Source organism: Rattus norvegicus, chromosome 6 (assembly GCF_036323735.1).
Source record: "Rattus norvegicus strain BN/NHsdMcwi chromosome 6, GRCr8, whole genome shotgun sequence".
NCBI lineage: Eukaryota > Metazoa > Chordata > Mammalia > Rodentia > Muridae > Rattus > Rattus norvegicus.
The window spans coordinates 132,609,053-132,636,026 of record NC_086024.1 but is presented as its reverse complement, the minus strand read 5'-3'; the positions used below and the strand labels follow the sequence as shown (position 1 = coordinate 132,636,026).

Here is a 26,974-nt window from a genome sequence, read left to right as displayed (position 1 = left end):
CACGTCTGCAGACAAGATGGCTAGGAGAAAGTTGTATGCTTGCCCGGGGCCCTGAGAGCCCTGGCTGTTGGGTGTCTTGTCTACCCACCCTCCTCTGGTGGTTTCAGGCATTCTTATGGACCAGCACAACAGCCTTCCTGTTTTTACAGCCCTGACCTTGTCTCTTTCTTTCTCTTGAAAGGAGCAGGGTGCTGTTGTCATAGGGTTCTTTTGAGCTTGGTGTACATGTGTAGCACTTGTGTCCAAGTGGCTCCTTCTTGTACCATGGCAGACATTACTAGGTGATCACCACCTTCCCTGACCTGGATAACTCAAGATGAGGGGCAGGCAGGCAGGCAGTAGTAATTGATCATACTGGCCGGGACTTGAAGCCTCTCTTCTGACAGATCTTCCCTGAATGGAGGGAGGGGCTCATTAGATAACGAGCTTCCCTGGTGAGAGCCAGTGTGTGCTGGAGTCAGACCAGGAGAGCCTTGCATGGATCACAGAAAAGAAGGCTTTGACCTGAGGTCCCAGACCTTGGATTATAGAGCATGGCGAATCAGCCAGTACCACTCCAGGGATCTCATATTTCACAGTGTTAGGGATGCCAGGGTCCCCTCCAGGTGGCTCTTGGCTGCTTCGGAAGTAGGCACTGGCTCACTGAGGCTGTCTCCCCAGTCTGGGAACAGGCACCCAGGCATCTTGCTGAGATGGTGGTCTGGCGTATTGCCTGTTCTTCCCTTGGGGTCCCACGTGTTCCCGGGTGCTCTGCTGGAACTACATCCAGGGTAGGGCCTATCCTCTTACTGTCCTAATCCTGGCTGTGCCTTGTTCTGTCACATGACCTCTGTGGTCTCTGTGGGTTTCCACCCCAGGGCCGTGGGCCTGTTCTCTAGTCACCCAAGAATTCTCTGCTGATGTCAGCAGAGGCTGTGTGTCAACAAGGAGTCTTAGGGTCCACTAGGAATGTGAATTGAGAGAGAGAGAGGGAGAGAGGGAGAAAGAACTGGGAACCTTCTTCTACCTCCAGGAGCTTGGTCATTTTCTTTCTCTCCTTCTCTTCAGGTCCTGCTGAGGTGAAGGCCACTTCTATCTTAGAGATGGATAAACTGAGGCTTATAAGGCCGAAGCCCTCCTGAGTGAGCCAGCACTGTGGTGCCTGGCCTACTCCCTCTGGCTAGCTTTTCCATAAAGTGTCTCCTCTGACAGGGCACATCAGAGCTTCTTCACACTGCCACCCCTGTGTCCCAGCAGTGCTTACAACATTCTCATCCTTTGGGGTTTCCAGTCCCTGTGTCTGCCCTGGCTGCTGCCTGTCTTCTGTGAGTTTGTCTTCTAAGCTGAGAGGGCTCGGGACCTTGATCTCAGCATCTCTGACATCAACATTGTTCCTGCCTGAGTTCTTCCTGCTGGTGGGTGGGTAACAAAGAACCTATTTGATAGGAGGTTGGGCTGGGCCTTCAGCCTCTGGACAAGATGGAGGAGTGGCGGAGCTCCTCACGGAGGTGTATCGGTTCCAGGGGCTGGCTCAATCTCTGTGCTGCCTTGGTACCCCACAAATCTAGTCAGGCTGCTGGTGACGGCGTGAGTGGATAAGTGTACCTGTTCTCTGCTAGGTGCAGAGTCCTGTTACCTCCATCTGCTATCAAAGCTGTGGTGTTACTGTAGGGGCCAGGACTCCATCCTCCATTCTGCACCCAGGCTGCTGTTCTAGTAGATTTTATAGGTGAACCTTTGGAATCCCATCGGCTGTCATTAGATGGCCAAGCTCTGCTCTTTGGGGTTCCTGGTTAAGCCAGATGCTGTCCAGCAGGCCCACGCCATTTCTCCTCTCTCCAAGAGCCAGCAGAGTGCTACACCTTAGGAAAGCACCCTTGGGCAGTCCCCCAGCCCCAGCACACCCGAGGACCTATCCGATCACCTTGTATGGGAGAAAGCCGGGAGCTCTCATGCACACATATCCTTGCTTCATCTCCCCGTTCTCTCTCTCAGGGTAAGCCTTGGCGTTAAAGGCCAGTGAGGAGCAGTGTGATGGAGAGCTTTCTTTGGGGCTTTCTTACCCAGACGTAAGAAAGACTCTGGGAGCCACGAGAGCGAAGAGTTCATAGCTTCCCCTAACTCTGGACAGGCTTCTGGGTCTAGAAGAATCGCCCAGGCAAAAGATTGTGTGGAAGGGAAGGAATGAAGGGCCCTTGGCTGAGTGAATTCCCATAGTGTGTGTGCAGAGATTGAGTCCGGTTTGGGGAGGCCCGAGAGCCCGGGGCAGCCACTCTGTTCTATTGTGTGAACTAGAATTACGTGTGTAATGAGAGGAATGGGAGTTTCATGCTTTACGAAGCACTAAAATGAGAAGAATAGAGGCGAGTTACAGAAAGACGTGACAACGGGCGGGGGACGTGTTGGCAGGCGTCACAACGGGGTTAAGAGAGGATGGGATGGCGAGTAGGACCAGAATGCATTACATATGTGTATGAAATTACTGAAATATACACCAGTTATTTTACAAAGGGAAAGAGGCTGGGGACGATGGCTCAGTGTTTAAGAGCGCTTACAGAGGACCCAGATTAGATCCCCAGCGCCTGCATGGCAGCTCACAACTGTCCGTAACTCCCGTTCCAGGGCATCCAACACCCTCTGCAGGCCTCCGCTGGCCCGGAGCACATGTGGTATGCAGACATACGCCCAGGCAAAACACCCATACATGTAACATAAAAATAAATCTTAAAATGGAGGTCAGGAGGCGGGGGCGGGGGCGGGGTGCTGGCTTAGTCAAATGTTTGTGGCACTTGGGCACAGACTTGAGTTCTGTCCCCAGCACCCGTGTAAATATCTGTCTTCCCAGTGCAGCAGAACCACTGGGGTGGGATGACCAGTCAGCCTCCTGAACCTGTGCTCCAGGTTCAATGAGAGGCATCTCAAAACGTAAGATTGAGTGTTTGGGTTTGAGAGACACATACACGCACACACGCACGCACACACACGAGCACTATACGAACACACACCCACACCCATGCACCACTCGGAAGGGAAGGGAGTAGAAATCACACCATCAAGCGATGGGAAAGGCTGTGTCCCCGTAGTCAGCCCTGCAGGGATGTAGACTTTACCTGGCAGCCATGGCAAAGTGGGAAGCATGGCTGGCCCTGGAGGAAGAGCTTTGCACCAGCCGCAAGTGCCGGAGGTTTTATCCTACGGTTTTAGATGAGGAGGGAAGGGCCTCTAACTTAGACAAAGATCCAGATAGATCGTACTTCAGGCTCTGTGCCTGGGCTGCTCAACTCCTGACTGTAGTGTGAGAGCCTCTACCCCTCTAACATGGGCATGACCTCTGTAAATCTCTCTCTCTCTCTATCTCTCTCTCTGTCTCTGTCTCTCTCTCTCTGTCTGTCTCTCTGTCTGTCTCTCTCTTCCCCCCTCTCTCTATCTCTGTCTGTCTCTGTCTGTCTCTGTCTCTCTCTCTGTCTCTCTCTGTCTGTCTCTCTCTCTGTCTCTCTCTGTCTCTGTCTCTCTGTCTCTCTGTCTGTCTCTGTCTGTCTCTCTCTCTGTCTCTCTCAGTCTCTGTCTCTCTGTCTCTGTCTCTCTGTCTCTCTCTGTCTCTGTCTCTCTGTCTCTCTCTGTCTCTGTCTCTGTCTCTCTCTGTCTCTGTCTCTGTCTCTGTCTCTCTGTCTCTCTCTCTCTCTGTCTCTGTCTCTCTCTCTCTGTCTGTCTCTCTGTCTGTCTCTCTCTTCCCCCCTCTCTCTATCTCTGTCTATCTCTGTCTGTCTCTGTCTCTCTCTCTGTCTCTCTCTGTCTGTCTGTCTCTCTGTCTCTCTCTGTCTCTGTCTCTCTGTCTCTCTGTCTGTCTCTCTCTCTGTCTCTCTCTCCCCCTCTCTCTGTCTCTCTGTCTCTGTCTCTCTGTCTCTCTCTGTCTCTGTCTCTCTGTCTCTCTCTGTCTCTGTCTCTGTCTCTCTGTCTCTGTCTCTGTCTCTGTCTCTGTCTCTCTGTCTCTCTCTGTCTCTGTCTCTGTCTCTCTCTGTCTCTGTCTCTGTCTCTCTCTCTCTGTCTCTCTCTCTCTCTCTCCCTCTCTCACATACACACACACACACACACACACACACACACACACACACACACACACACCCTAACCCTAAAGTGGAAGCCGTGCATCTTTTGTTCTGCACCTTGGGTCTCCATTTGCTTCTTGCCTAGAGAGGCGAGTGTATCTGGGGGTTAATGAAGCAACCCATCCTGGGTGTCACTAGCTGAACCCCATTGACTTGAGTGTCCCTTCCCTAGGTCTCACTCTTTCTGGTGAATGCCAGCAGGCCCTCACTGTCTCACCTCAGGATCCTCTGTATAGGGCTACTGTGGTGGCATTTGTCACTGGTGTCTGGCGTGTGCTCTGTGGTGGGGGGACCCAAGCTGCTCTGGGAATAGAGAAGAGGGCTGCTGTTTCCTTTGCTGCAGGGGAGTCCGTCCGATTGTAGGGTGGGGGAGATGCTGGTTCTGTCTTCTCTCCTATTTCACATACTGCCACCTTCCTGCCCTCGCTGGATGGCTGGATGAGGTACGGCCACGCCAAGCATCCCTTGAATTGGCGCCATTCCTCCTGGGGACAGGAAGCCTTGAGCTCATGAAAGCCAGGCAGGCAGGAGGGACTCCGATATTCCTTCTCCCTAGGTGCTCCTATGGTCAGCCTGGCTTGACTGAAGTAAAGCCATTGGGTGGAACACAGACTTTAAATGTTCAGTCCGGTCCAACCGCTTGCTATTGCAAAACGACATTCCCACAAACCAGAGCTTTCCCAGGAGTCGCAAAATTGATTTATAAGAAAAGCCACACTCACAAGTTTATTTGTTTGTTTGTTTGTAGACAGGGTTTCTCTATGTAGCCCTGGCTATCCTGGGACTCACTATGTAGATCAGGCTAGCCTTGAACTCAGAGATCTACCTCTGGCTCCCAAGTGCTGAGATCAAAGGCGTGCCTCGCCATGTCCTACAAACATCTTGTAATGCTTTAAGTTCAGAGGTCTTTGTTTGGGTCGGGCGGCATTCATAACTACCCTTGGATTATGGTCGAAGGATCTTGGCTTGGATATACCTGCTTGAATGTGGGGATCCCTAGAGTGACAGCAACTCATTGGGGATCTCAGGAAGTTGACTGTTAGGGGTTGAGACCCTCTAGAAATGCTACTCTTAAGAACTAGCCCAGGATAAGAACACAGTCACGACTAGCTTCATGGCTCCCTTGGCCACCAGCAAGGTCCTTGGAGGTTTTCTGGGTTGTCTGGGACCTCCTCTGTCCCTGCGCCGAGAGGATCAGCTGGAAAGTAGTCAGAATATTATCTGCTTGCAGAGGTCATGTGACCAGACCCATGGGCAGGTGATCTGGGGTCTAGCACACCTGTCCAAGCATGCTCTTGCTGAGGGCAGAAGCTATAGCACACAGTGTGAGCTTTATCTAGGCTCTGTATCTGGAAACTGTGCTTGTTTTATGTGACTGTAGGTGGCAAGGTTCTAGGAGTTCCTCGTGGCTTTTATATTTTGAATGTGGAATGCTGGCCCTCCTCCCTGGCCATTGTCAGGGACCCACTGGACTTCAGTTCTCTCTAAAACGTTCCTTTAGGTCTTTGCCTGTGTGGTTTCTAGACCCTTGTCAGGTTCTGGCCTGCCTGGTACTATATCTGGCAGTTGAGGGATTTATTCAATACTTTGTGGGCTGGGCAGGTGGTGCTGGGTCACTGTGTTATGTTAACAGAGTGTTCCAGGAGCACCAGCGGCGTCATGGTGGGACTGTGCATTCTGTGTGGAGGCCCCCCTTCTTGTGTCTTCCTCTGGTTAGCCACCTCCCTCGTAGCTATTGGGTTCTGCAGACAGGATGAGCTCAGATGCAGCCAGTCAGAGCGGGAGGTGGTGGTCACAGGATTTCCAGCCTCCCTGCCTTCATTTTCAGACCCTCCTCCCTCAGTCCCCGGCATGGCTAGCCACCTTGAATAACGGCTTTCTGGGTCCAGGACTCTGCCTCTTGCCTGAAGCCCATTGTATGAGAGTCAGCCTCTTTCCCTGACCTGGAAAGCCTAAAAAGATCCACGCTTTAAGGCTGGGCAGCATCTGGAAGCTCCTCAGAAAGGGGGCCTCCATTTGTAGAGCCAAACGGTGGGAGGCGGTGAGGCTTTCTGGATGCTGCTGATAGTCAGGGGCTTGAGATTCTCAAGTAGTATTAGTTACACGGCAGGCTGTGCCTCCCTCCCTCCCTCCCTCCCTCCCTCCCTCCCTCCCTCCCTCCCTCCCTCCCTCCTGTCCTTCCTTCCTTCCTTCCTTCCTTCCTTCCTTCCTTCCTTCCTTCCTTCCATCTATCTTAATGTCTTATAGGTGTCTTCTTTGGGGGCGTCCCCTTTCCTAATACCCTCCCCAGCAATTCATTGCCTGACCCTCGGATGCAGTCGTCAGCATTTGTGTAGTAGCCAATGATGAATGAGCACTGGGTGAGCGGATGAACTGGTGTGCCAGGGTCTTCCCAGGGCAGAATGAGCGGGTGCCTGGGAAACGCTTGTTCAATGAATACTCCCAAAGAACCCAGCTTCCCTGCCTTGGTCCTCAGGGTTCCAGTGTGCACACCCTCTCCCATAACCTCGTCAACCCAAACTTCAAGGAAGGAAACCCATGGACCCCGCCGTCTCTTCTTGTCCTAGACCCCCATTATCAGCTGCTGGGAAGGCGTCTGTGATCCAGGGAGAACTCGTTCTAGACGCTTCTCTATCGGGGCTGAGCCTGTGCCCTCTAAGGCTGCAGATACAAGAACAGGGCCTGGGAGGGGGTTCATGAGATAACACATGGCTAAACTCAGCCTCATGCCTTCCCTGGCATCGTAGAGGCTTGAAGAAGCTGCTATTTATCCTGTCAGAGCCGGGCGGACATTGGCCAGCGAGGGTGGAGGTGATTGGGAGCTGGCCCTGCGTGGAAATGGCTTCTTAGCAGCTGTCCTTTCCCCAGAGCGCTTGGGTGGGAGGGGCTGGCTTGGTGGTGCATTAGAGGCTCTAGGCTGTCTTCTTCCCTAACAGAGCCCAGGGCCAACATGGAGAGACTCAGGCTTGTCTCTAGATAAGCTCTAGACCTATGGTTACCTTCAACCTGGTTATATACCATGTCAGTAGGCTCAGTCACCCTTCGCCCGGAAGTGCTGATAGACTTGGGTTCCAGTAGCTAAGAGGCAACCTCTCCCTTCTCCTCAGGCCTCTTGAGCTAAGTGACCTTTACCCTTCTGACTAGTGAGCCCCTGGTCTTCCCCTGGTGCCCCCTTAGGCTCCCTCCTAGGATGGAGCTGTTAATATTGCTGTCTTCTGGTGTGGGCCTGGGTTTGTTCTCTTCTCTATCTTGAGGTATGCTTTGGGAAGATCTCTGAATCACCACCCATAGCTTTCTCTGACGGAAACTCCAGCAGGTGGTCAGCAGAGACCCTGAACCTCCTTTCTGGATGAGTTCACCACAGAGGGAAAAATAACAATAAAACGTCCCCCCGAGTTTCCTCCTTGATGAAAGGGATCACAAGGTGGGATGGTTTGCACTGGTCATCCAGACCATGCTTGCTGTCGCCAAGGAGACACACATTTGGGTGTGCCTAAGAGTGTTTTCAGAGAGGGTTCAGTTAGGAGGGAAGACCTACCTAGAATTTGGGAACACCGTTCTGTGGGCTGGGACTTTGGAGTGAATGAAACAGGAGACAGGGGCGGAGAGCCACATTCCTCTCTGCTTCCCGACTGAGTGAGACATCTCCATGCTTTTCTACCATGGTGGACTGATTGCCTTTGACCGTGAGCCAAGATAAACTCCTCTAATCAATGTCGGGTGTCTTCTCAGTTTGAGGAAAGGATCTCGTGTAAGGCCTAGCAAGGGTCTCTGGAATGTGTGGTTGAAGCTGTCCCTTCTCCCTGGTATCCACTGGGGACCTTTGTCTGTGTGTAGGTCCTGGCACAGGGAGCAACATGCTGTGCTGGGCAGCATGGATGTCAGGGGGTCAGCTGAGAGCCAGAGCCTCTGTCATGGGGACAGAGGCCTCTTCCACCCCACAGAGCACTGTGGAGGAGACGCCAGGGCATAGAGTTCAAGGAAGGAGAGTCCTGAGACTTGTCATCAACAGCGATGCTCTTTCTTCTGGACAGAATGCAGAGGGGAGGTCCAGCCGACCCACGGGTACCATCTAAAAGCAGACGCATTGCTCTGGACTGGGGGTCCTCAACTTGTGGGTTGTGCCGGAGGTCTCATATCAGATGTTCACATTATGATTCGTAACTACCAAGATTACAGTTATGAAGTAACAATGAAATAATTTGGTGGGGGGGTCACCATAACATGAGGGACTGTATTGAAAGATCGCAGTATCGGGAAGGTTGAGAAGCTCTGCTCTGAGGTAAGGGTAGGTTTCTCACCTCCCAGGGAACAATCCTTTAGTCACGATCCAGCGGTTTCCAGCTGTGTGGTCTTTGGTTCATCATGTCACCTCTCTGAGCCCTAGACTTCCTCGTCTCTGCCTGGGAAAGAAACACCTCAGATGGACCATGAGGTGGATGGTGGTGCTGGTCCGCTCTTCGGCTTGGTGCCAGGCTTGAGTCTAGATGTGTGTACCTGGTGTTGGGTAGGTTGCTGTTTACTGACCACTGTGATCTCCTGACCTTCTTCAGAGCTGGCCCAGCTCTTGCTTGAGGGTAGATAGACTTTTTGGCACAGACCCCTGGCCGCCTGCCCAAGGGACTAAGTATTCTTAGGCCTTATGTTGGGGATCCTGGGGTGGCATGTGTCCCTTCTGGTCTGCCTTGCCACAGTGTTCTGCCTTCTCCACGCCTACCGGAGCTAGCTGAGCCTATGTCCCTGTATGGTCATGTATGCTCTAGGAGGGGCCTGCATCTTCTATAGCTCCTGCTTCACTTTATTTTGGGTCACTAGTATTTGGGTCAACAGTATATTCTGTGCTGGCCTGGAACACCCCAGATTATAGGTCAGTGGAATACAGATCTTACCTTCTGGAATCTTCTGGAAACTCCAGGCTCTCTGGTTCTTTATGATCTGTTCTATGGTAGGCCAACAACAGCTGTATCAACCTCTTGCCCTAGGCCAGGGACATGTGTCCCTGAGGGCAGGGAAGGGAGGTTATGGCTTAGGTCTTGAAGCAGGTTGGTAGGGGTCTGGAGCTATGACTGTGACTCTAAACACATGGGCAATGGGATACCATTTCATTGCCTTGGCTGTACTGGGCCTACGTGGAGGCTTCCTTTTCTGTTTCGGGGATATGGGCTCAGACCTTCAGCAAGTGTGAAGACTTACACAGTGTGCTTAGGGTCTTGGGTACAGCTCATGTCCCCTGGGTTGGGCAGTGGGTTCTGGTTTTGGGCACTTAGCAGTATTGAAGAGCTTGGAGCTTCTGAGTAAAGAGGACACTGGGTCCCCTCCTTTGCCCACCAGGGAATCTGTTGTCTCTTTAGCTCTGACCAGACCTGGCCTTCGTTGCCTGGATCAAGGGCTCTTCTCGCGACTATGGGCTCCTACCCACATCTGGATGTCTACATACTCTTGGTGGTGGGCTCTTGGGCTTTTACCACCCACCTGTGCTCTGTGTTGGTTCATAACAGCAGTGCTGTTTTGAAAAGACCAGAGTCCCTGTCCCTGGTAGAATTCCTTGCCTCTGAAGCTGAGGGATGGAGAAGTCAGGGGGAGCTGTTACACAAGAAATAGACTGTTGTAGCTTGCAATTTGGGGAAGAAGAACTGGCAGGGTTTTTTATTTATTTATTTTTCTTTCCTTCTCAGGCACTTTGTATTATTAAGATACTCTGTCTTATAGAGGATGCTGGATAATTAATCCTGGGGAGAGGTAAAAGCAACAAGCATTTGAAGAATATATTTAAATAATGGAGAAGTTCCTTAGTGTGGACCAGGAAAATCCTTTGGGCTTGTGCTATGAGTAAGAGAAGGGTCCATCTGTGTGCTGACATGTGCTTTCCCTTTAGAAAATGGGGTTGTGTACACATAAACACATGTATGCACACATAGATAAATACCACACACACACAGACTCAGACAGACACACACACAGAGATTCAGACAGATATACACATACACACACATACAGATGCACACACAGACAGACACACACACCACACACACAGACACAGACACACACACACAGATTCAGACAGATACACACATACACACATACAGATGCACACACAGACACACACACACACACCACACGCAGACACAGGCAGACAGACACAGATTCAGACAGATACACATATACACACATACAGATGCACACACAGATACACATACCACACACACAGACACACACACAGATTCAGACAGATACACACATACAGATGGACACACAGATACAGACACATGTACACAGGCACACACAGATACAGATACAGACACACATATACACAGACATAGACAGACATATATATATATATATACATATATATATATATATATATACAGACACACACACAGATACAGTCACACATAACATATACACAGACATGCATATACGCACCCAGATACATATATACACAGACACATTCAGACACACACGTAGACAGTCATGCATATACACAGACACACACATATACACAAACATATATACACACATGCATGCACATGCACCCACACAGATACACACACACACACACACAAGAACATGTAGCCAGAACCCTGCTAAGTCTTCTCTCTTTCCAGTAGAAAGGGACCAATTATGTCTTGTGGTTGATTTCCAAAACCCACTTTTGACTGTGCGATTTGGTTGCGCTGGAGAGTACTCCAATCAGCCCCTCAGACATGAGAAGGGAGACTAAAACCCCACCAAATATCTGGGTGAGACTCTCGGCGTCGATATTATTGACAGCAATCATGATTCCGCCGCTGTTGAAACTTCGTCTCTAATTGAACTAGGAAAGGTAAACCCGGATTCAGGGCTCTGCACGCCATAATTGCAATAATTTAATTTAGCTATTTAACCTGTAATTCAGTGGTATTTATTAAGGAGCATGGGAGAAAATGAGGCCATTAGGAACCAGAGATGAATACATTGAGATGAAAATGAACACTTCTAACTGCCAGTTGACCCTCGGTTTGTAGCAGTTTTTATTAGGCTGGTCACGGTAATTACCAGGACGTGAATCGGGGAGGAAAAGTGAATAATTCAGTAATGAACATTTTTATTCGTTATTTTTATTCGTTTCCAGGAAGTGGAAAGTGTTGGGAAAGGACCAGCCGTGCTCTGTCTGTTTGCTTTTCAAAACATGATTGTTTGTGGGCAAAGCATTGTTTTGTGACTTGGGAGCCCGCGGGAGGTGTCTAGGCATGTCACGGGGGCTAGCTTCTGGAGTGGCGCGCCCTGCGAGATGGCGACGTGTCTGGCAGGGACAAGGAGAGTCCACCTCCCCCGGCCCTAGATGAACAATGTTTTCCCATGGTAATTTGCGGCACGGTGGGAAATTTCTCCTAAGTACTGATCTCTGTTAGGGGAGGCCGGTATCCTTGGAACCTGGGGGAGGGTGTCCCGGACTGTCCAGAGATGCTGAAGTCTGTGACAGGAGTGTTCAGTCCCCTTGTCTTAGGGGTGCGACTTCCAGGACACCATGAAGACTGACCGTAGAGGCCCATGGGGACATGCAAACACCTATGGTGTCCCTGTGATAGTGGAAGATGGAAAGGGGTAGATTCCCATAGTGAGAGAACAGGGAAAGCAGCCCAGGAGGAGGGAACATTACACAGCGATTAAAAATGGCGGCACCACAGGCATTTCCGGGGATGGTGGACGTGCCAAGAGGGACAAGGATGAATCCAGAGTCTGCCGTGTGACAGGGTAGCTGGTATAGGTCTGACAGCAAAATTAATAATAATAATAATAATAATAATAATAATAATAATAATAATAATAATAATAAAAATGCTGGCTCTCTGTTCTAACAGCATTTATGTTTTCTCCCAGATCCCTGTCTGTATCTTTTGCGTATCAAGACAAACTTGAGCTTTGAAAAGCAGAAAACTCAGTGACCCCCCCCCCCAAGCCCCAAAGTTTCAGTGACTTTTGCTGATGGGAAAAGAAAGTTTCTGGCTGGGCACCCTGTGCCAGCAGCCTGTGCCAAGCCTGTGGTTTCATTAGCTCTTGCCTTTCTCTTCCCAGAAAACCATTCCGCCCTTAGACGTAATAGGATGTGCTCAGGATACCAGTGTCAGCGGGCTGTGATTGATCGATTCCCAACAGAGTTCCACACCCCTGTGTCCTGGGAGGCACCTTCTGCTTAGATTGGTGCTATTTGTGTGCCCTTCTGGGGGCTCCAGATGGGGAGGCAGGACCCTCAGACCCCCAGATCCCAGGGTAGGGGACGTGTTGGAGGTGACTGTCTGAGTGAGGGTTGGGTCTCTTCATGCCGCTGGTAAACTGATGGCTTCCCAGTCCCAGGCCCCTCCACTCCGATAGATGTGGTAATAATCCTTTTTTTTTTTTTGTTTTTGTTTTTGTTTTTTTTGGTAATAATCCTATTCTGTGCATGGGGCTGGGTGGGGGCGAGGGTGGCTGGGCCTGTCCATGTTACCACAAGGAGCTCGATAGATATGCAGGTGACCCTCTTCCCTCCCCCTCACTCCCCCCCCATACCCCCCTCCCCCGCTCCTCAGCTAGGTCTTCATTTCCTTCTGGAATGCCCCTCAACACCTTCTGACACCCAGAGGGGCTAGAGCCTTGTCACATAAAGAAAAAATTACTTTCTTTCCGATTTCCCATCTCTCACACTCACTCATTTTCTTTATTAGGTGCACTATGGATATTAGAGAGAGAGAGAATGAGAATTCAAATCGAGGGTCCCTGCTTTGCATAGTAGCTTATACTGACTGACAGGACGGGCCACTGGGTCTGGAGCCTCCAGGGTCCTGCTTGGTACTCGATGGGTCCCCCACGCTATGCGTCCTCTGCCCAGGGACCTTTTCTTCTCACATACCTTCTCCTTGTTTCTGGCTCTGTCTTCAGCCTTCTGTATAGACAGTGCTTTAGAGCTCAGTGACTGGGAGCAAAGACTGAGTTGTTCACCTAAGGACCCCCGGACCAGGAAGGCAGAGGGCCGGCCCATGGCGTCTATCTCTGGTTTGAGGCCTCGGTTCTTCCAACTGTGAACCCAAAGATTAATTTCCAGGTAGTAGGGTAAACCCTGAAGCATAGAGACATTTGAGTGATGTTCCCGGCACACAGTAGGTTCTTTTTATCTAGCCTAGGTTTCAGTAGCACCCCAATTCATATGGCAGGATCTCTTCTCTAAGGGGTGGGGCCTGAACACCCCCAAAACACCCAGCAGGTGAGATACCAAAGTAAGCAGTAGGTGTTGGGTTTCGGGGTGTCTCCTCCATTCTGAAAAGCATCGTGAGTTTTTTAGAGTTGCAGGTGCACACTCTGACCATCTTCAAGGTTCAGTTTCACTTCTGAGAGCCTCAAGACCCCTTCATATCCTCCCACTTCTCCAGACACCCACATGTACTCTGACAAGGTGGGCATTTCCCTCGAGTACAGTCAGACTTCCAGCTACCTTGAGGGTAGGTAGGCACTGGCCTGTTGCCACAGCTGGGGCCTAGCATGGTCAGGAAAGGAAAGTGAAGGTAGCCCGTGTTCAGTGAGGATGTTCTGGAAACACAACGTCCTGGGCCTGACACTGCAAGCTCTTTAGGTGATGATGTTTGGGGAGAACAGGGCGCTTCCAGTTGCAGATTGGGTCAGCCCCACCTGGTGCAGACGGGGAGGTCGAGGTGTTTAAATGTTGCCCCTGTCCTTCTCTGTAAGACCCGGAAAAGATACTTGCAGCCAGTAGCTACGGTGCAAAGAACACGACCATCCTCCCTTGCTTGTGTGGAGGAACTTGGGAACCTTTCTTCCCCCTGGTTGCCTGGTTACAAGATCATCTGTCACGTGTTCCCGGAGAAGGGTGCTTGGTTGGGGAGATGTGGCAGGCGGCGGGGGTGGGGGTGGGGGTGCGCCGGGAGATAGTGTCTGCTGTGGGAATCAATGAGCATCTTCGATCATATCACAACCTCATTTCTATTACCCCGGACAGCCCCACTGCCCAGCTGCCCTCTCAAAGCCTCGGACCGCTGGGGCTTTTTTGATGCATGAATGAAGACTGGGAAGTGGGCCAGGACTTGGCTCCTGGGTTTCTCCATCATTTATTAGCTTCTAGTTTTAATTGTTTCTCGACTTCTTTCCAGATTTTTATCTGGGAGGAATTGTCAGTCCTTGCTGTGTGTGGCACAGACACGCAGGGCGGGGCCGACCACAAAATTTGAACAGCCTCTCATTTGATCTCTGGCAGGAATGGCTTGAGTACCTACTGTGTGCTGTGTGCTGATAGGGTTTCAGGGATGAGTGGGGCGGGCTCCTGCCTGTGAGAGACCAGTCTTCCTGGGGGTGCAGACAAAGGGGTAGTATCTGTGTTGTGTTTTGAGTGTTCCTGTGGCAGAGCTCCTGGGATGGGGTGAACTCTGTGGTCTCTGAAAGGTCGCCTTACGTCTTAAGGCTTTGCGCTCTCAGACTGGAAGCTAAAGTGGTTGAAACCTCATGTGGGATTGCTAAAGGCACTCACCAAGCCTCAGGGGACTGAATACTGAGGGTGTTAAGCCCAGAGAAGTGTCCTGGGGTAGAGCAGAACCAGGTGGCTGCTGGGAGTGTGGCTTCTTCCTCTGGGCACCAACAACAGTGGGAGAAGACAGAAGTATGAAAGAATGCCACAGAGGAAGCCGGGGGGATGTTGGGAGCCATTGAAGGCCTTTCCCCCTTCTTTCTATGTGGGTCAGAGTGGAGACACGGTTGTTGCCGTGGTTGGTTTGCTGAGCAGGACTCGTAATTCAGGGAGCCCAGGCTGACTCGCTCGGAGAACAAACCTCACACTCGATTTGGCAGACAGAGAGCTCCCTTCACTGGAGGAGCAGGACACTAAGGCCCAAGACCTAGATTGGCCACCATGGAAGTCATTTTGCATTAGGTAGTATCAGTTTCTCCTTCTGTGCCCTCCAGGGAGAGATTTTGAGTCTGGGCCAGCTAGAGTGGGAAGGGCGGGGCTCCATCCCACTAGAAGTCCTGTCAGTGGTGGTCTTAAGTAAGCTTCACTCCTGTGCTTTGGCTCCCCTGCACCCCTTGGGAGCCATGATAAGATGGGAGCCATGTGAGCACGGTGGGGCGTCTCATGCTCACGGCTGCCTCTTAACTTCCTCCTTGGGCTGTTGCTTTGGAAGACAGCATAGCATGCCCCTTGGTTAAAGGCTGGCTCACGAGTACATCCTCCAGACCTGAACATGGCTGCCTCCGTCCCTTCCTCTAGGACTAGCCCCCATATCCCCTTCAAATCTCTCTCTCTCTCTTTTCCTCCAAGGCTTCTTCATAGACAAGGAATTTCACAATGAGGGGCAGACTACGAAGTGAGGTGGTCTTGCCCAGGTCACTGAGCTGTGGTGTCAGATTCTTTACAGATCACATGGGCTGGGGTTCTGAGTGACTCTGTAGGGCAGAAATAGGATGATGATGTGCTGACCATACCCCAGGCTCCTTCCTGGTGCCACTGTCTGTCCTGCTGTATCAGTAGGGGAACCAGAGAGTCAAGCCTGCAGCTAGCCCTAGGCTGAGCCTCTGTAGAGGGGAGACAGATCCCTGGGCATGCAGACTTTTGCTTCTTTTCCACCGTGTTTGGGAGAACTGCCGTGAGCCCCAGATGCATTATGGGTCAGGGATATGCTCTGCTCTCACAAAACCCCCATGTTTTGGGGACTGTCAGATTCCCAGGTTGCTTTGAGGTTGTGTGGATGGGCAGAGACCATCCTGCACTCTAGTGCCTGAAGTTGGATTGAGCAACATCAGGACCAATGAAAGGGATGCATCTGAGGGCTGTGAAGGAAGATTTAGAGTGATGGGGGGAAGCGGGAGAAAGGGATGGAAATGACTCGCCCACTGGCTTCTCAGACAGTTGTCTCAGATCCAGTCTGGCTTGGGAGACAGAGCCCTTCTGGAATTTGAACTCAAATTATTTAAAAGAAAACCACCAGGAGTGAGCATGGGATGCCAGCAATTAAGCACTTCCCCGTGGCCCAGCACTTCTGCTAGCAGTGGGCTCTGAGACCTGCGTGCACCCCATTGTCCCCTCCACACCGGACACTTGTTCAGATTGTCCTGGGCTTGGCCACAGGCATTCACTTTACATCTGTGGAAGGGAAGTATTTCTACAGCGTGTAAGTGCACTGGGGGAGGTCGCCCCTCTGCTGCCGGAACCTGAGTTCCAGGCACATTGTGCCAAGCGGTGGGTTATTATTTCCCCTAGAATAATGTCCTTTTTTTTTTTTTTTCCTCCCTCTTGCTTTTAACATTCTGCCCTTGGCATCTGTTCCAGGCATTGTGGACGAACGGAGACTGTGTTCTGACAATGGGTTAAAGCAAGCTCTTATTGAAAAGCCTTCTCTACCTAATTATGTTTCCTTCTTCTGGAAGCTATTTTAATTTTTTTTTATAATCACATGTTAATTGTGTATTAGCGGGGCCTTTCTGATTAGTTGAAAACATAATGAAACCTTTGTAAACAACGCAGAGAGAGAAAGAAAAGGGAACGTGTGAAACAGAGCGGGTAGTGCCGAGCCAGCTCCAAGAGGCCCAAAGAGCGACATTTCTTGATGCTGCAGGAGGATGGAGACTGAGCCTGCAAGTCCTGCTTTGAATGGCAGCTCCAGGTTGCAGGGACAAACGGGCCAGGGGTGGAGAGAGAGGCTCACGGAGTTTGCTCGCCCGGGGTTGTGAGACAGGACCTGGTAGTCCTGCCTTGTTGGTCTTCAGTCGCTCACACATTCATTATTCACCGCTTAACCATTCACCGGGCCAATCACTAATTTACTCCTGACTGGTTCACTCACTCATTCATTCATTCATTCATTCATTCATTCATTCATTCATTCACAGCCATTCACTCCATGGTAGTCTTATCTCAGGAGCTCTGTCTACAGAGCAGTGACCGGATGCAAGCCCTTCACATGCCTTTCCGGCCTCTTCCTTACATCTTCAGTACAGATGCCTGAGGAGACTAGAGCTCACTCATTCAAATTCAGCTAAGGCAAAGGAGCTAGAGAGCCAGGTCTGTCCACCCCAAGTGATTGGGGAACCTGGCATCTGTCGGGGTAGCATCATGTTCTAAGGAGTCAGCGAGAGAGTGTGTATGAGTGCGTATGTGCCTCTGTGTGTGTGTGTATGTGTGTGTGTGTGTGTGTGTGTACGTGTCTCAGGGGTTGGGATGGGGTCAGGTTAGAGATGAGAGTTAGCCTGTGGCTGTCACCAGAAAGTTTACTGGTATTGTTTTGTTTCCCGCTTTTAATGGCAGCCTTGTTTCTGGACAGAAGGCGTGAACCCAAGTCCCTGTTGTGGCGAGCCAGCCCCAGAGCCCTGCTCTGTTCCCCATTTAAAGGGCTGGGCTCTCGGGCTTTTTTTTTTTTTTCCTTCAGTTCCCAGGCTGTTATTAGGGAAGCGTGGCTGGGGCGCTTCAAATGAAAGTGCTACTGTGTGTGCGAGCCAGGTTCACCGTGCGCACTCCAAGGAAACGCTGCCAAGACAGTCTTATGAACAGGCGCCAAGCAAAACACGCGTGCTCCGTCCAGAGGAGCCAGCTCACTTCTGCAAACAGAGGAAAAATTGACTTTCTGATTTGGAGTGTTTTTACAACTAAGAAGAATCACTTCAGTGATTGTTCTAAAAATAGCCCAGAAGCAGCGTACTCTGGAAGGCCCCAGGATGGTGAGCATCCTTTCACGGCGCTTTTTATATAATCTCTCTAGATCATTTTTTTTTCTTTTAATCACTTATGCTTGCGTGGTCATTCCCCCACCTCCCCACGTATAACACAGAGTGGTCTACGCAGCAGAAACTGTATTTTTATCTTTCCGACTTCAGGAAGTGTATTTGGGTTTTTCGTCTCCTGAAGCGGCTTCTGCAGGGCATTCAGCTGAGCTGCCAAATCTAGGGCAGCCCTGCCACCCTGCCCCAGTGGTGGTTGAGCTCTGGAGGGAGGCATCCTTCCCACAGAGGCATGCTTGGTGGGCAGGCCTTGCGGCAGGGTCAGGATCTCGACCCGCTTTTGCTGTTCACGCTGCCTTGCCAAGGCATGGAGGCTTCAAGGTTGCCATCGGCCCTGAGCTTCGTCACCAAAAGGGAGGTGATGCGAGCGCTGTCTTCCCTGGCTGCCTGTTGTAACCTCCCCTTCCCTTCTCTCTCCTCCTCGCCTCTGTCTCACCTTTCTTGTGAAGTTTGTTCTGCTAGGTGTGGGGACCAGTTTCAAAGCTGAAGAGTCCAGCACAGGACGGCTTCCCTGCTAGGCTGCATACCTGGGGCTGAGTCACTCTGAGTGTGCGGGAGGAATGGCCAGTGTATCCTGGCCTCCTAGGCCTTTGCCCCCCTCAGTTCCTTGTAGACACAACAATCAAAATGTCTCCAGATTAAGGCCCCTGGAGGGGGAGTGAAATTGAAAACTAGCTCTCTTGCTCTCTTGATCTTACCTTCTTCCCCCTTTGTCCCTTCTCTCCCCATCCCTCCCCCCTACTCGTGCTCATGGCTGACCTCTACTTTTCTACTTCTCTTCCCTTCTCTCCTCTCTTCTTTGCCCTCCTCTCTCCTCTCTCTCCTCCTCTCCTCTCCCCTCTCTCTCTTTGCCTCTGTCTTTCTCTACCCATACCACCCTCTTAACTCCCCTCCCCATGCCCTGAATAAACTCTATTCTATACTAAAGAAAGAAAGAAAGAAAGATGGAAAGCTAGTGGTCTAGCCTGTTTTCCGAGAGCAGAGAAAGGGCCAGGAGTGTGAAGATCCACCTTTACGTTGCAAAATTGCAACAGAAAGGAATATAAGACCCTGAAAATCAAGATTGATCTTTATATCCAAAGCGTATTTTAATATGTGATATGATTGACCCTGGCTACAGGATGACTTTGATGTGTCCCACACTGGCAGCAGGGTTCCCTGGTGGCAGGCTGACTGTGTGCTCAGTAGGGCCAGGCATCTAGGATCAAGCTGGTTTTCTCTGCAGTCTTCCCATTCCGAGCCCCTAAGAACACTGCTGGGAGAAGTGGTTCTCTTTCTTTTTTAGGGGAGGGGGACAAGACAAAGTCTCTTTCCAGGCCGTCCTAGAACTGACTATGTAGCCCAGGCTGACCTTTACTTCGCAGTAACCCTCGTGCCTCCCAGGTGCTGGGATTACAGTTAGGAGCCAGTTGTCTTGGTGAGTGAAGTTTGTAGGTTGGTAGGATGTTCTCTGGGACTGGCTTCGTTCCCTCCTTCCCCGATTCCTTTTCCCTCTCTACTTCCCTTCTTCCTTGGAAACACCCCCCCCAACCCCCACCCCTTTCTTAGGAGTCAGACTCAGCCTGCTCCCAGGCATAGCCTGTTCTAATGGCCCATACTGTAACCGTTTCTAAGAATCTCGTTCTGTGTCTTTAAATTGATTCGTCATTGTGACGTAGGGCCAGGTGTCAGGTGTCACTGCCTCCCTCTGGGGGCTCATCTTGAAGAAATCTAGAGTTGGGTGGTCAGTGGGTTTTGTGCCCAACTTCTTTGGAATACGTTGGTTGTGACTACACAAGAGGGATTTCCTGGTCCCAGCCAAAACTCTGGCTTCCACTGGCTGCTCTCAGCCAGCTGGCCAACCAGCCAGCCCGAGGCTCTGCAGATATGTGGAATCCACAGGACCCCACATGCCCCAGGGTCTGAGCTTTATGGTTTCCGGCTCTCTGATTCAACATCCGGGTTCAGGGACCTTCTGGCCTCAGACCTATGGTTCTGGGCTGTGAGTCTACAGCTCCGCCCCTTCCAACCTCCTCCTCCTCCTCTGTCGTTGGGCCAGCCTTCCTGGCTGCCTGTGTACATTTTTCTCCCGTTCTAGGGTGGTGGACAGGATACTGGGAGGACCAGTGGGCACGGCTGGTGTGGGTCACAGGTCATGGCTGGACATAGATGCTAGGCTACCCAGCAACCATACTGGGGTTGTTAGTGTTTGAAGGAGGATATATTGTAAGCGTAGCTGTAATCACTGTGTGACATTAATGTCTTTCCTTGTTAGTGCCCGTGCCCGTGTGTGTGTGTGTGTGTGTGTGTGTGTGTGTGTGTGTGTGTGTGAGAGAGAGAGAGATGTGTCTGTGGGTGGGAGGTGTCACTTCCACATCCCTCTTTTTTTTTTTTTTTTTTTTTTAAATTATGTGAGCGTGCACTCAACTTCTGTCTTCCATGGTGGCGATGTTGGCCTGTATCCGAGTCCTCCGATTTTCTAACGGCTCATCTGGGCACCCGGAAACTCCAGTGCCGTAGGGCCGTGCCTGATGAGGATGACCACAGCCCGGCTGCCGGCAGAGGGCTGGAGGAAGCTTGGCACGGAGGCCGAGAGAAAGCTGTGCAGAAGAGCCGCAGGTTTTTCATATGGAAATGCGAAATAATGGGGTGATTAAATAGAGCTGTATATTAAAGTACATCTGACATCAGAATTACCATAATGTGCTGTAGCCTGAGGCTGACTACTTTATTTGCCATCTGCGTCGGCCCAAAATCCCCCGGGGAAGCGCTAAAATATTCTGAATAAACTCAGCTCCAGTTCTTATTGAGAGTAAAATACCATTTGTGGCACGTCGTATTGATTCGTCTTAATTGTGGTGCAAAAAAAAAAAGAGCAGTCGCTGGCTGATGACTTTTGTGCTCGGTGACAAGCTGGCTGGAGTTACTCTTACACTGTAGTTGGTTAACCTGGGTAGACTGGCGGCCGGGGGCCAGGTGGGCACCTGGGCTGCAGCTAAGAGTCACAACGCCACCCCTGTCCCCGCCCCAGGCTGTGGGCACAGCTGGGGCTCTCTGCCAACCCCTCCTGGGGGAAGGGAATATGGCGGAAAGGGGGTGTGTGTGTGGAGGAAATTCATCCTGCCCTCTGTACCTCCTCCTCCTCACACCCAGCCTGCTGTCCCCTCAGCCACAGCAGCACTGACTGACACCAGCTCTGAGGAGGGCTGTGTACCTCAGCTTCCATCCGGGGTCAGGGGTCAGAGAGACACACTGCACACTGAAGGAAGCAGAACTAACCCAGGCTGACCCAAGTCTAGCTGTTCCCTGCATAGTGGCTGTGGAATTCGGCGTGTGCACCTCAACCCTTGCGGGGGGATGGGGGTGGCGGCGCTCACGAAATGCATTAAAGATAAAAGAATCGTGGTGGGGGTGGGGGTGGGGGTGGGCTGGGGGGGGCGGGGGGTTCGTGGGGGAGTGCTCTGTGATCCGCACGGTGCTTTCCCATTCACGGGGTCCAGTTTTTACCCTATAATTGCCTATCATTACACACAATTTAAATATTCAAACATTCTCCACAAACCCTGGGCTAGCGTGTTTTTATTACAAATTCAGAACAAGGGAATAACCTTTAGCTTCGGAGACAAATGAGACAAATTTACAAGTGCGTATCTGCTGTTTTCTCGAGCTTTATCAATCCCCGTGGACCGGAACACTTCCTCTTTAACACCACTCACAACAATATACATATATTACGACTTGTTTGTAGTGTGTTGGTAATGAGTCCCCTTTGCATCAGCTAACCTATATAACTCGGGCGTCGAGGCTCTCCATAACGTCAATTACCTCCTCACAGCTAAACGTACACTCCATTAAAACGAGATTTACTGCCCCGGCCATACTTCTTGGGGTAAAAAGTGGAGACTTTTGTGGATTTAAGGTAAGGAAGGAAGGAGGGAGAGTTTCCTGGGAGAGAAGCCACGGCACACGTGAGATATCCTGTGTCTCCTAGAAGGACAGAAAGCCGCGTGGACTGAGTGAGGAGGTTCACTTGGTATGTGAGAGAATGGGGTGCGGACGGAGAGGCTCCCACACACCTGCGGGGGTTCTCTGCCTTTCCTGTTTGCTTCCTTGATTCACTGCATCTTGGCCATTAAGTGATTAAGTATGGTTTTCCCAGTTTCTGGCACATTTCTCTATACAAGTCCTGCTCCAGAGTTCTTGAGAAACCCATGCTAGGTGGGGGCGGCATGGAATGGCACAACCGTTCAGGTGAATTTGTCCATCGGCACCTCAGATCTCACAGGAGGGGCCTGGGGAGGCTGCACAGTTGGTTAAGCTCTCCCTTGCAAGCCTGAGGACCTATGAAAAAAACAAAGCAGAACGAACAAAAGCGCCAGGCCTGGTGGCATGACCCTGTGATCTCAGGGCCGAGGGGGCCGAGACAGGCGGGTCCCTGGAATGCTCTAGCCAGCCAGTCCAGTCCGTTTAGTAAACTCTAGGGACAGTGAGAGGCCCTGTCTCAAAAGGAAACAAACCAAATCCAAGATGGATGGCTCCTGAGAAACAGCATTGTGGGTTTTCTTCCAGCCTCTGCACAGACAGACTCTGATTACCTCTCCACTACACACTTTTGCACACATACCCACACACAGAAAGAAGAAGAACCCCCTGGAGAAGTGTGGGTGTGGTTCCAAGGGGCCTGCCACACGCAGATTTCAAGGGATCCCACTATGTGGAACCCCGAGGTGATCTCCCATGAACTTGAAGACTTCACGGGAGGCCAGGGCTCTGAGGGTGACCAACTGTAGTTGTTGTGGGTGCTCCAGGGGAACTGTCGTTTGCAAGATCAGCTGTGCCCTTTGCCCCGTCCTCCCCCACCCTCCATATCAGTGACAAACACCCCTGTTTTCACTGCACTCGGATCAACCTCTCGGTCAGCAATTTCTCTTTGTTTCGGAGCTGGGTGTCTGTTTCTCCCAGCCTGACCTTGCACACCTGCTCTGACCACAAAGTTGAACAGTTGAAAGGAAAGCTGTTTTGGGGACCCGTGGGGTGCATGGTGCCCACAGTTGAACGTCTTTTTCACTTTGCCTAGATCACCCTGGTCCTGGAGGTGTGGGTTCACGGTTCTCAGATGCCAAATGAGAGGAGGCTTGCCATGATAACCGACCTGCTTGAGGGACGGTTAGAGGGCCACCTCCTACATTACAGGCCTTCGTGGATTGGCTTGGCATTCTGTTCTTATTTTCCTTTCGACATTTGGGAAAGTGGTGATGGTATTGGTGATGGCGGGTATCATCCAGTCGGGAACTGTCCAAGGGCTTTACCAGCATCCTTTGCTGTAGTGAGATTCGTTTTGCAGACCCAAACAGTTCTCGTCTTGAATGGGCCTTGAGTGTGGGTTTGAAATTGCTCTCTCTCTCTCTCTCTCTCTCTCTCTTTTCTTTTTTTTAGAAATTGGAATTTGTTTGTTATCTGGCTAAGTTATTTACTTTTCTCCACATTTTTGGTCCTCCCTCTGGTAGGCTCCAAACCCATTCTCGAGTTCCACCTCCAGGGTCTCCCCTCTGCATGGAGGGCCCCATCTCTGTGCTTGGCACTGCCTTTCCTCTGCTAGCCTGTCCTTTCTCTCCCTTCTGAAGTCAGCATGAGGGTGTCCTCAGAGGGCCTTCCCTGGGGCTCCCAAGTTGCCAGGATTCGCCTTTCTTTATGGGTGCTTGAACCCTTGCTGGAAGTCATGGAACCACCACCATCTTGCTGGACTGTAGGCTCCATGAAAGCAGCCTTTCTCCCGTCTCCTGATATTCAGTGGTCCTGGCTCACAGAGCTTTACGAGTCTGTGGAGTGTAGAGAGAGAGGCATGTGGCCCCACAAGGGTAGAGGGCACCTGGAAGTTGCTCGGGACATTGGACGAAGGAACAGTTTTCCTTTCCAGGCATGGTGTGACCTTGGGGACAGAACTCCTGGGAACAGACTGATTGCTAACGTTCAACACTTAGTTTAGTTTGGGAAGCTGAGTGAGTAGGTGGGGCTGGCCCTCCATCCACGGCTCTGGAATGTAAAACTTCTGGGTTCTGTGGGGCGGTTGTGGCAACTCTTGCTTCTCTCTCATTCTGCAGCAAGCAGGGCTGTGTTTTCCATCATGGCTACCTGTCCTGCACCTAGGCGCGCTCAGAAAGTCTCCCTTGCAGGCCTGCCTCTGTCTTGTAGGCCTGTCTCCTCTCTCTCCTCATCCCGGCACCTCTGGTTCTCTCATATTTAGTTTGACTGTAACCTCTAGCCCCACCCCCAATCTTTCTGCTTCTTCCCTTGGTAATTCTGAAGTCCGCTAGTCGATTTGTCTCAGCCTGACAATATTCTGGGTCTAACGCTTAACTGGACACCATGCCCATACCCCAACCTGTGGCCTCCTGAGGGGAGGGAAGAAACACTCACTGACATTTCCAGTAAGACTTGGCTCTTGAGGGGACTATGGCAGTTGGTTTGCCACTGTGGTGAAGGCGGTAAGTACAGAGCTTTTTCTCCCAGGGTGACTTAACACCTGGTAGATGAAGCCACGTGGTCATCTGTGCGGCGCTGGTCCCACACAGGGGAAGAGAATAAGATTCAATGTTACATCCGCTTCACCATTTCCTGTACTTGAACCCAACTACCTGGCTTCTCTGCCTGTCCAGCTCTCTGGTGTTCACAGGGCCAAGTAGAAAAGACCGAGCATTGCCTGGTCCAAGCGCCCCCTCAGGGCCAGCGGCAGAGCCAGGCCAGCCCTTCTTTTGTGACAGGGGTCGTTGGCTGTGAGTAACGACACAAAGTGAGCCAGAGTCAGGCAGGTCTGAGTACGAATACCGGCCTTCCCAGTTAACAAGCTATGAGGATCATGGTGTGAGGATAGCGGGGGCCCGCTCACCTGCCATGAGATTCAGTTTTCTTTTTCCTAAAAAGTCTAAAGACTCTTCCTCACGGGGTTCAGAGGTAACAAGACCAAGGTCAGAGAATGGTGATCCAGTCTGGTGTCTGGCATGAAAAGGGCCTGACAACGTGTGGACGCTCAGGCAGGGAGAGAGAAGACAGGTATTCCACGAAAAGCTGGCAGGAACACTTTCTGTGACACATACCACGGGGAAACGCATGGATCATGGTGGCAGGGCGTACAGTTTTCTGTGTCCCCTGAGTCACCTGCTATGTACTCAGGAAGTAGAAGATAGGGGACCCCATCTTGGGCAATTTTACCACAAGAAACAACCCAGGAAGGCCTCCTCCCCCTTGCTAGCGAGAAGCCCAAGCTTCCTTGATGTCCAACAACTTGACTGCAGTGTCAAGTCTGAAGGGAACGGACGTCTCTGCTTGCCTAAGCTAAAGAAGTGTCCCAGGCTATGTCGAACTGCAGGACCACAGGACAGAGACATTAAAGGACACCCATGATCCTCACCCCTGGGGGTGTGGGGTGGGCTGCAGTCCTAGTACTTGACAAGATAAGCTTAGAATCCGGCCACAAGATGAAGTCTGAGCGGATAGTACGAGGCCAGTCAGTCTGGCCTGCAGAACCTCTATTTTCTTCTGTACGTGGTCAGGGTGTGCAGTTATGGGGGCGAAGGACTGAAGTCGGTGTAATGCAGACTCTTAGTCTTGGATCTTCAGTTAGCACCTAAATTTTCCCTCAGTACCACTCATACAACCCTGTGCGTGCTCAACGTGTGTGCGTGCGTGTATGTGCATGCATGTGTACGCGCATTCATTTGTGTCCATGCACATGTGTACCTGTGTGCATGCACATGAGTGTTCTTGTGTGCGTGTGGACTTGATATGTGTGCATGCACATGTGCATGTGTGAGTAAGCATGTGTATGTGCATGTGTTTGTGTCTACACGCATGTGTGAGTGCATGTTCTTCTGTGTGTGTGGGCTTGAGTGTGTGTGTGTGCGTGTTTGTGTGCATGTGGTGGGGTAGAGGTGTATATGTGTTAGAGGTCAGAGGACAACCTCAGATGTCAATCACTTCTCAAATTTTTCTTGAGGAGCTCAGAAATGGCCAAGGAGGCTATACCCCGATTTAAAAAATAAAATAAAATCTGGGAACTGAACCCAGATCTTTGAAGGCAAGCACTTCACTGGCTGAGCTATCGCCCCAGTTCCGAGGCTCCTCCTTCTCACTAAGTAACTCCGAGGTGACCTCCAGCTGCCCTGGACTGTGTACTGTGTGCACTTAGCTGCCTCAGGGGCATGAAGCACATAGGGGTGTCCATCCATGAGGTAAAGACCCACGATGACAGGAAGAACTTACACATTCACTTGGTCCTTTCTGTTCTGGTTCCCACTGCTCGAGCTCAAGGCTCTCTGAAGCACAGACCAAAGAGGATTCCAAGGTTTGCAGGGAGAGTAAACGGGCAGATGGGTCTGTCTGTTAGACCGAGGCTGGCTGAGTGCATCACCGGGTGTCACCTACACAGCATCCCCACAGTCACTGTCAGAGCCACCATCCTTCTGTGGATCTATCCCATTCTCAGGAGCAGGTCGGCATGCGTTCAGTCACCGCAGTTCTAGCCTACAGCAACTCCTCATCTCAACTTTCTTTTTTTAATTCACGATGAGATGAGAAAGGTAAAAATATGAAACACATGCCTACCTCTGTCCTAGGCCCTCGAGCTTCAGACACTTCTCTCTTAAGCAATGTTTCTCCGTACAGTGTACCACCTAGACACTGCCACGTGCCAGCTGTGGGGGGGACATCAGGCAGATCTCCTCATCTCTTCCGGGCCTCAGTTTCCTTATCTGTAAAGTGGAACTGATGGCGGTTGTGCTTTCTGAGCCGTGGGAGTATTGCACGAAGCCTGTAGTGTGCTTAGCTCGCCCTTGCTCACGGTAGAGATTTCCCACTGTCTGTTGCTACCTCTGCCGTTCCTCGCCAATACTCTCTGTCTGTGTGACATGTGCGTGCAGTGCCCGCAGAATCCAGAAGAAGGCAATAGATCCCCTGGAACTGGAGTTACAGACAGATGTGAACTGCCACGTGAATGCTGGGAATTGAACCAGGGTCCTGTGAAAGAGCAGTCAGTGCTCTTAACCACTCTGCCACCTCTTCAGCCCCATGGGGAAGGAGGCAGATTTTAAATGAGCATGAGATCTGCTTGTCGCCTGAATAATGGTTATACTGGTTGCCATAATGGAACTGTGCAGCCCCCTTAGCAGTTGTAGTGTGTG

At 51.2% G+C, this 26,974-nt stretch overlaps 1 protein-coding gene and 1 long non-coding RNA gene across 8 annotated transcripts in view; one reads left to right on the top strand and one right to left on the bottom strand.

Annotated features, from left to right (window-relative positions):
• Bcl11b (BCL11 transcription factor B) overlaps nucleotides 1-26,974 on the top strand; it is a 93,156-nt gene that overhangs the window by 56,097 nt on the left and 10,085 nt on the right. The window lies entirely within an intron of this gene.
• Nucleotides 8,085-8,960, bottom strand: LOC103692704 (uncharacterized). Of its 2 annotated transcripts, XR_005506241.2 has the most exons (3): nucleotides 8,583-8,960; nucleotides 8,387-8,488; nucleotides 8,085-8,249 (listed from the first exon to the last, which is right to left on the bottom strand). It is a non-coding gene; the product is annotated as an uncharacterized LOC103692704 (long non-coding RNA). The 2 variants fall into 2 exon arrangements; XR_010052354.1 differs by having other exon boundaries at nucleotides 8,085-8,488; nucleotides 8,583-8,950.